General features: G+C 39.8%; 1 pseudogene; it reads left to right on the plus strand.

The window, feature by feature from the left end:
- The first annotated feature begins 2712 nt into the window (after positions 1-2712).
- Positions 2713-6083, plus strand: LOC136498921 (uncharacterized; annotated as a pseudogene).
- The last annotated feature ends 4186 nt before the right edge of the window (positions 6084-10269 follow it).

Consider the following 10269-nt stretch of genomic DNA (forward strand, 5'->3'; position numbering starts at 1 on the left):
GACATCTCGTGAAACAAATATTTCATCATCAAAACAACATTAAATAAAAAAGTTATGAACTAGAAAGTTGCATAACATTTTAAGATCTACAACTTTTATTTTGGTTGTTTCTCCATCCGAGATTCTTTTCTACCACTGCACACTCACTTATGACTTTAGAGCGTATGAAGTTATGGACTCCTTTGGTATTAACTCTAAAAAATCTTATGATACATAGTTGGACATATTTTATTCGTGTATATAGGGCCATATTTTCATTTGTGTATATAGGGCCCACAATCGATGTCCATGGTGAGGCTCTCCAACTATGCTTTTACTCATGTATATCCGTTTTTAAGGGACTTGCCCCTACATCATCAGGCTGCTCAATGAATTCAGAGATGGACATCATCTTTGGTGCACGACGGGCACGTGTGGCCTGTGCACGTTGGGTTTGGGTCACGATGGGTTAGCTTACTATAGCTTAGTTGGTTGGAGTTTTGTGGTCAGGTCTCACCCTTATCTCGGTTTTTTATAGTTTAAATTCTTCGATGTAAAGAAAACAATCCCTCACAGCCCGACCTAGAGTGAGGTGATGGCATTTGTAAGGGGCCATCCTTTTCTCTCGAAGATCTCCTGCGTATTTGAAAACAAAAGTCTACTTAAACATAAATTACATTACATAATTTTAAATTTTGTTTTGTTTTTGTGACAAACTAACCGTAATAGAATAGTGTTTTCACATTATTAAAATTTTTCATCATGTTTGATGTATTCACGTGTCACATCTCTTCAACTTTTATGTGGACAGAAGACATAAGTGTGTCATTACACTTTTTCTCAATAATTTAAACTTTTGATCAATATTTCGTCAATACAGCAATATTTTTATTAAATAAGAACTTATTTTATTCTAATGTTAATTATTTGCCTTTTTGTTTAAAGAAGAATACGAGTTATCTTGGTCTTACAATTTTTTTAGATTTATAACACGTCTATTTCTTTAGCTCCATATGTGCGACTTTATAATAACCTTTTAGAATCTTTTAACAACAATTCTTTCCACAATGCTATTTTAAAACCGAGTTACTTTTGATCTAAAAATATTGGCGCACAAGTTTCCGCGAACAGCCGGCTGCGAAATTGAAAATGCCCTTATCTCTTATAACTGTCGTCTTCCAATCTCATCTACAGATCATCTCAACCCAATCCTGCAAGGGGAGGACATCCATGATGGTACCCTTCTCCTAGCAATCCATCTACTCCAGGCCAGACCCCTGCCCTCAAGTTTGGTGCCCCTCTCCTCCAGGCTGCCCACCGACCCTCTTGTCCATACGGTGACGCCGCCGGCCGGCACTTCGACACCGCCTTCGCTCCAGGCCAGGGTGGCTGCGGGCCGGCCCTGCTACAGGATCCAGCGGGATATGTACTTCTCCCGTGCGGCCCTGCTCGTGCAGCAGCCAAGAGTCAGGGTGGTGGCGCTCTAGTTCATTGCCGCGTGGGTGGGCCGGCAGGGCTTGGCCTGCCCATTCAAGTTGTTCGCGTTTCACAACCTCGTGTGGAGTTGGCACTCCGACTGGTGACACCAACTCTCCAAGCGGGAGCAACAGAGCAAGGCAGACGAGCAGGTAGGTAAGTAGTCCGTTGCTGGATAATGGGTCTATTTAGCTCAGGTTGTTCCGTTTGTTTCATCTAATTGGTTGGTTAATTTAGGAATTATTAGGATTGATAATTGGCTATTTTTTTGGTTAATTTAAGAATTAGGAGTGAAATATAAAAGAAGTTAAGTAAAGACAAATCCATAGAAGTTACTGACTTGTTTGAAGTGTCATTATATCAGTAACTCAATTGTCATGCTCATGCCAATGTTTAGATGAGAATAACAGGACATTGCAAACCAATGAATAAATGGAGTAGTCTTGTGCTTTTGTTTAGAAACTAAAAGTATGGAAGACAAGAACTAAATCATGTACGCCTATAGCCCTATACCTGTACTGCTGCTGCTGGTGGTCTGCTGTGGCCTGTGTGCCTGATGGCTGATGCCTTTGTATATCTATGAACTATTGCATAATGCATTATTGCCTTTGGTCTATTGCACTCTTGTGATAATGCTGATATATTCCATTGATAAGTGATAACCTGCTGTGATCATGTAATTCCTGGGAAAAGCTTTTGCTTATCAACTAATTTGTCTCTGGCCTTGTTGTGACTGATATTGTACCTGTGAACTTAGAACTAGACATCATTTCTTAATTTTTATGTACATGTACAGTTATAAGAAATTGAGAACTAGGCACTTGATGTAGTATTTCATTTTTTACGGGCATAAATATGTATTAATTGCTAGGATGTCACCGCTACCGCCTTTGCTTGCTACTCCATGTTTGTCGTTTGGCTTACTCTGTTCCACCATCATTGCATTTCTCTTCTCATCAACTAATTTTGGGCATGTTGTGCACCGGTACCTGCAGGAGAGGCACCCATTAGTCAGTTAAGCAACTGTAGTTGTCCTACAAGTGAGCATTACTAGAGTCCATCTATTAATCAGATAATCAGTCATTAGTGCAGCCTTGCTTGCCATGTTTGAAAAGACTAATATTTTATTACAAGACAAATTGTTTGAGTCCACTTTATATATTTTATAGCTTTTTATGTATTTCCAACATTTTGTCTCAGCTATTGAAGTACCACATAACTGATGCAGTGATAGTATCTCTTGATTTCAGTGAATTAATGGACTTAAGTGCAATTAAGAGGTTGTTGCAATCTAGAAGACCAAGTGATGAGTACATAGCTGGGGTACAGGGTTTTCTTAAGTTTGCCTACAGTGGAAAAAAGTCCGATGCAAAAATTCAATGCCCCTATGTCAAATGTGTCAATAGGCAGTTACAAATGCAAGAAACAGTGTATGAGCACTTAGTGTGTGATGGAATGCTGTGTGGATACACTATATAGGGCTGTCATGGGAAACATCATCTTATATCTCTACTAACAAAGATTCAGAGTCACCGCGTCCAAGTTTAAACACTAATATGCGCCAAGTACTCCAAGAAGCCTTTGGATATAGAGACGATGAACATCACACAAATGGACCTCACGCATTAGGTTTATCTAAAGATGGACCAGATGCGGAAACACAAGATTTCTTTGATTTGCTTAGGGCTGCTGCTGAACCTTTATGGGAAGGATGTGAGCTATCAAAACTTTCTTTCCTTGTCCTATTGTTTCATGTGAAGTCGATCAACAAGTGGAGCAATAAATCAATTAATGATCTACTTCAAATTTTACAGCTAGCTCTCCCAAATGGTTCAAATATACCTAGAACATTTGTGGAGGCTTGGAAGACCATTGCGAAGCTTGGTCTTAGATATGAGAAGATTCATGTGTGCCCAAATAATTGTCAGCTCTATCGGAAAGACAAGAAATATGATGACTTCTGTTCAAAATGTGGAGCTTCAAGATGGAAAAATAAGCTAGATAAAACATCATTAACAAAAAAGGAAAGAAGAAAGGCAACCCCAAATAAGGTATTGTGTTACTTTCCAATCAAACCTAGACTTAAAAGGCTTTTCATGAACAAGGAAACAGCCAAGTTAACTAGATGGCATGATGAGGAGCGTACAAAGGATTGTGCTTTGCGCCATCCTGCTGATTCAGAGGTTTGGAAAATCACTGATTCCTAGCACCCTCATATTGCATCAGATTCTTGAAACATGAGGTTTGGAATAGCAACAGATGGTTTTAACCCATATGGGAAGTGTAATTCAACCCATAGTTGTTGGCCAGGTATTAGTACCATACAACCTTCCACCATGGTTATGCATGAAAGCTTCTTCTCTTATGCTCACTCTAATAATTCCTAGTTACCCTGGAAAGGACTTCCATACATTTATGCAGTCGGTTTATGATGAGCTAAATGAGTTGTTTGACACTGGTATGTCTACATTTGATGCATCTCGAGATGAGAGATTTCAACTTTATGCTACAATATTGCATATTGTGAGTGACTACCTTGGGACAGGGATACTGGTACAGTACAGTGTTATGGGACAATTGGGTTTTGTGTCCTATGAAGATGAAACAAGTTCAATACGCTTGAAGCATGGCCTCAAGCAATGTTTCATGGGACACCGACGATTTCTACCCACTAGCCATGAGTTTTGTTATGATGTCAATTCATTTGACGAAACCGAAGAGCATCGGTTGAGACCTATTTCTTATTCTGGAGTATCTCTTTTGGAAATGATAAAATCAATTAAAGACTTTGAGAAGTCCAAAACATGGAAGGGTGTTAGTGGCCTATTTTTTTTTGTCTTACTGGAAGTATAATTTGCTACGGCACAATCTTGACTTTATGCATATAGAGAAGAATTGTGCGAAAATATATTTGGGACACTTTTAGAAATGGATGCCAAATCAAAGGACAATCTACAGGCAAGGAAAGACTTGCAAGAAATGAACATCAGGCTAGATCTACATCCACAAAAAAGTCTAATGGTAAGTATTACTTGCCTCCTGCTTTGTATAACATGTCTAAAGAGGAGAATCAACAATTCTGTGAAGTCCTTCGTGACATAAAAGTTCCAGATGGTTATTCTAGTAACATCTCTAGATGTGTAAATGTTGGTCAAGCAAAAATTTCAGTCCTCAAAAGTCATGACTACCACATACTAATGCAACAACTTATGCCACTTGCTCTAAGAGGTCTTCTCCCAGATGAAGTTACATCTATCTTATTTGATCTGTGTGGATATTTTAGAGAACTGAATGCAAAAGTTCTCCACATGAATGAACTTGAGAAGTTAGAGGACCGAATCATAATGACGTTATGTCGGATGGAGATGATATTCCCTCCTGAGTTTTTCACTATCATGGTGCATCTAGTTCTTCACTTAGCAACAGAGGCAAAAATAGGTGGTCCTATATGTTATCGATCAATGTATTTTGTGGAAAGGTACGTTTTTCTTATAAAAAATTAAGAGCCATGTTTGGTACCTTTGCTTTGCATGCTAAATTATAGTTTTTATTCATTTTTACTAGTTTGTGTAGGTACCTTGGTGATTTGAAGTCAAACGAGAGAAATAAAGCTCGTCCAAAGGGCTGTATTGCAGAATCAGTTATGGCAAAAGAGGCTATGCACTTTTGTTCAACATTTCTTGATGGTTTTCAGACATTGTCTAGTAGGCTTTCGTGGAATGATGATAGTGAGGAGTCACTTGGATGCTCTACTAGACATGCATCAACTCTTTTTCCTCAATCTGGGAAACCACTTGGGAAGCCAAGTAGTTATGTCCTGAGAGGTTTGGCTAAAGTACAAGCACATAGATATGTGCTATTCAATTGTTCCGATGTCGATCCATACCTTAGGTAATATCTCAAAATTGTAAACATAATTTTTTTTGCCTCCCATAAATTTTCTTACATGTAAATTGTAGAGCTCATGCTGAAGAGATCATTGAAAAAGGTATTGGACTTAGAGCCAGTCATAGAGATGTTGAAAAAATCCAAAATGAGACGTTCCATCAATGGTTTAGAGGTCATGTAAGTACCTTAACTCAAAATGCTTATGTAGCACTAACGTGCAGGACTAAACTTGTATAATTGTACAGATAATGCAGTTAGAGAGGGAAAATGTCATTCATGGTGTTAAAGATGACATTAGATGGCTAGCTCGTGGCCCAGTTGATGCTGCAAAAAGGTATCGTGCTTTCAATAGTCGAGGTTTCTATTTTAGGCCCAAACAGATGGATAGGGTGACACAAAATAGTGGTGTAGTGCTAACTGCAAAAACATCAAGTTATGCCAGTGCAAGTGATGGCAGGCCAGTTTTAGGTGATGTGACTTACTATGGGAGGATAATTGATATTATTGAGCTAAACTACTCTAGGAATTTTTCTGTGGTACTTTTCAAATGTGAAATGGGTTGATGTTCTTTCTAAAAGAGGAATAAAGAAGGACAAGTATGGCTACACACTTGTTAATTTCTCACACCTGATACATATAGGAGAAAAGATTGTTCATGAACTGTATATTTTTCCTAACCAAGCTGACTAGATGTTTTGTGCTAAAGACAAAGAAAACCCTGGGTGGTCTGTAGTCATGAAGATGAAACCAAGAGATATATATGACATAGGTTGTGATGAATGGGAAGATGATGTAGAAAATGAGCCATTCCATGTCACACACCTTGGAGATATGTTCAATAATGCAAATGTAAGACATCAATGGGCTAGAACAGACATTGAGGGAACCACGGTGGATGCTAGTGATGTTGCGGATGCTAGTGGCAATGGATTGAATGACCAATCATAGTTCATGAGGTGCAGTACCTGACTCTTTATTGTGCAAGCTCATTTCTTCAATGGTTTGTGTTTCTCCTTTTTCTTTATTGTGTAATTGTACAAGTTCTTCTCATATTTATTGAATTTTTACTATAATGATAATTTATATATGTGAACTTTATTGGGGTGGTCAATGGTATGATTGTAACAATATATGTTATACCTGTATGATACAATAACGAAAATGTATAAAGAAACCACAAGTTAATTGTTACTTGGCCATGCTAGTTCTCTACACATTCTTATGTTGATTTATTACTAAGTTCAGTTTTCTTTACGCAGTCCAGCAACACAAGATAATTGTTTTTGTACTAATCTATAACTCTCTCCTAATGGGGAAAAGAAATGCTACTTTGATATGTGTACTAAGAACTACTGAGTACCTGTTGTATTTTCTATTGCTATGGAACTCATGCCTGTTGTCGACATGGAAATTTTGTCTTGTGCCGAGGGCACACAAGCAAGCTAGAAGGGTCCACTCGATGGAGCTAGAGATCCACCTAGCTTCAGTGCAGGGATGGTCAATCCTGCGCAATCCCCTCCGAGACATACCAGTCAATTTGACCTTGCAATTGATAAGAAGAGAATGTTTATCAGTAATTTAGGGCGGAACGTGCCGGTGTTGTCAGACAGTCCCGATTGTGCGGCTCTGAGAGCCGATATGAAAAGAGATAGACTAAATAGTCGATTCCAGCATATTCATAAGAATAAATCAATTAAGGCTCATGGGTTATGTAAGAAGAATCAGTTATCGTTCAGGATGAATATTATTATTTAGACAAACATTAATCAATGGTAATAAGATGTCAATAATGATTGATTTATGCTAAGCCAATGACTGCAAGTAACCAAACCCCTTTCATATAAAAGAAACAGTTCATCATCATTCAACCATTTAATAAAGATAAATCTAATGAACATATTAGATTTTATATATCGCTATGACCAGTGGGGCATGAGGAAGAATCATGTAGACCATAGAAACAACAATAGACTCGATGAACCTAACTTATTACTAATACTAGTGGGACATGAGGCAGAATCTGCAGGACGTAATACAATAATAAGATCATGGGGCTAACACATCCTTCAACCTATCCCTACTTCAATGATCTCGTGACGTAAACTATTCGTGAAAGCGCTCGATATTGGCTAAAACAGCCGATTCATGCATAGCGCATAGTTAAGGTCATGCCCTCCTAGGAACAGATCTACCAAATAATGATGCCCACTCCACGGTGCTAACAGTGGGGTGTGAGGCAGAATCACATAGGCCATGATAACAAGCCATGGAATAGTTTTTGCTAGCCAATAGATCTACTCAAGATCAGACATGCCTCAACCGCACGCTATGCGCGATCAAGATTGATATAAAACAGCCGATAAAACATAACTCATCATTTATAGTGAAGAGTAGATTAGTTTAGATTAACAAACAATGGGTTAAACAAGATATAAGGCCGATCTAGATCAATCCCAACCGAGCGAAGTGATATTGCTAAAAATAAATAAATAATAGAAGCAATAAGCAATATCTGTAACTTAATGAATCTATCCGAAGGAACGCCACCCTTAGATAGAGCTGATAACTTGACCTTAATCTAGTTCGAGCAGTGGAGGTTGACCAGATCGATGCAGCCTTACTTGAACTAGACAAGAATCGATAACTAACTTATACTAGAGTCATAGTGGAGGTCGACCGGATTGATGCAGCCGTACGAATAGAGGTATAAGCCATGATGGTACTTACAGACAAGCAGTGGAGGTCGGCCAGATCAATGCAGCCATACTCGCTGAAGAACTCATTGAGATCTACTCTACTCCTACTCCTAAGGGGTGGCCAGAGCCAAAAAAAAGAAAATAACTTGTATTGGATTGATTGTGTGTTCTTTTACAATAGCCGGGGTTTGATATTTATACCCGGGACCTACGCATGACTCCTATCTAAGCACGACTCATCACAATCTTTGCCCTTAGAGAAAACATTCCTAATTTAAGATAACTTGGACTCTAATCTTTCCCTTTTTGTAGAGTCCAACATGCTTTGTCCCGGCGCTGATCGTAGCCTTTGTTGTTATCTGCTGGTGCTACCTAAAGAAAGCCAATTTTAGTGTTGCATTCAAATCAACTGGTTCGATCTGCACGCAATTGATTCCTTGATAACATGATCTTGGGAGCTTTCGAGTCCCTACGACTCTTCTTCCAAATTTTGGTGTAAACACATGCCCCCCAATTTTGGGATAAAAGTAATTTTATTCTAAAATTATCACGTCTGCATCCCCGATAGGTCTATAGTCACAGGTAGAGAATCTTGATCTGGGGTCTATTATTTGTCATTGTCTATGTCAGCTCATGAGCCCATGCTTCAAAACTTTTATGAGAGCATCATTGTTTCACGGGCACTTGGATTCATCTTTCTAGGCCGGCTATAAAATTTCTATCCGACCCTGGCGAGAGCAATTCAACAATTCAGCTATGTTTCTCTTCCATATGCCCCCTCGAGTGCTTCTGACTCCACCGGACCCTCCATGGTCTATCTTTTTGCTATGAAGATCTTAAGCGGTTAGAAGAATTCTTATGCATAGGGTGATTGTGTCGCTCATCATAGCACCTTGTCGAGCAAGAGAATTAGCTACTGTAGTTGGAATAATCCTTATGATGTCGCCTAGGTCTTCTCTCCATGCTCGTAGAGCTATTCTAGTGTTTGCAAGGGCTAAAATGTGTGGACACCTTCCCCTTGTTTGCTCAACAAAATGCCCATCGGGAAAGCCACAAGCTTCTTTCCTGTGGTTTCCCAGTCACCGAGAAATCAACTGGGCATCTGTTAGGCAGGCGACTTTTCCCCTTCTTTGACATAATTTTATTAATGGGCCGATGTGACTTGGTTCATGATGACCTTCGGCCCTGTGGGGATTTGAACTCCCTTCAATCCAAAGAAACCTTGGTGGGTTTATTGCTAGTAATGTAAATCTTTTGTATCCATCCCATGATATTTTGTAACTTGGGGAAGCAATAAGTCCAAATCTATTATCTCTTCGTTATCTGTCCCCTGAATTTCTAGAGCGTCGATCTATTTTCGTATCTGATTTCAATTTCACACCCCCAGTGAAATCTATCTCCTCGCCTTCCCGGGCTATATATACGGACCACTGCTGGGGATCAAAAAATAACTCACTTCGTCTCAAACCTTTTGTGCCCTTAGTATAGTTCTTGCTTTTCTGTAGGTTTGAGATCATGAAGGACAGCAAGAGGTCTACTGAGGAGGCCCTCAATAGATCTGCATCATCGCATCAGCATCTTCATCGTCAAGAGGGTACAACTCGTGATGCCCCCACTGCCTCGGGGAATAGGGCCGACTCCGTTCGGCCTTTAGGGTTCTCTTTGTTAATAGCTCATCACTAGCTCCCTTGTTATCAGAGGATGCAGATTGCCAATGATGATCTACTTGCCTCCATTGACCGGCATGGCTAGGGTCTCGCTGAATGTCTCTCCCTCGCAGAATCAGCTCTGGCCATGGTTCGATGTCGATCACCTTCCGAGGACAATTCAGTGGAGGATAGGTTGGCCAAGGCTGAGGCTAGAATCACAGGTGAGATATCTATCATAACCTTTGCTTCCTTTCAATTTCATCTTCAAGATTCTAATCATCTTCCTTTTGAATCTTTTTAGATTTGTCTGCTCAACTAGAAAGCCTCCGATTGGCTGCGGAGTACACGGCGGGATTCATCAATGCCAGGGGCACCGCCCTAGTGGTTTGCCAGCACGACATCCCGAATCATGTTAGGGAGGTCACTTTGCATGGCATTCACCATGGTGCTGCCATGGCGTTGGCTTCTGCGCAAGCCCATTCTGGCCACAAACTTTGGTTCCTTCCCCATGGTTTTCCAGCCATGGCGCACCCTAGGAATTATGAGTACTTGGTTGAGGATTTCTTCAACGCTGCTAACTC

This window comes from Miscanthus floridulus, chromosome 13 (assembly GCF_019320115.1).
Source record: "Miscanthus floridulus cultivar M001 chromosome 13, ASM1932011v1, whole genome shotgun sequence".
Classification (NCBI taxonomy): domain Eukaryota; kingdom Viridiplantae; phylum Streptophyta; class Magnoliopsida; order Poales; family Poaceae; genus Miscanthus; species Miscanthus floridulus.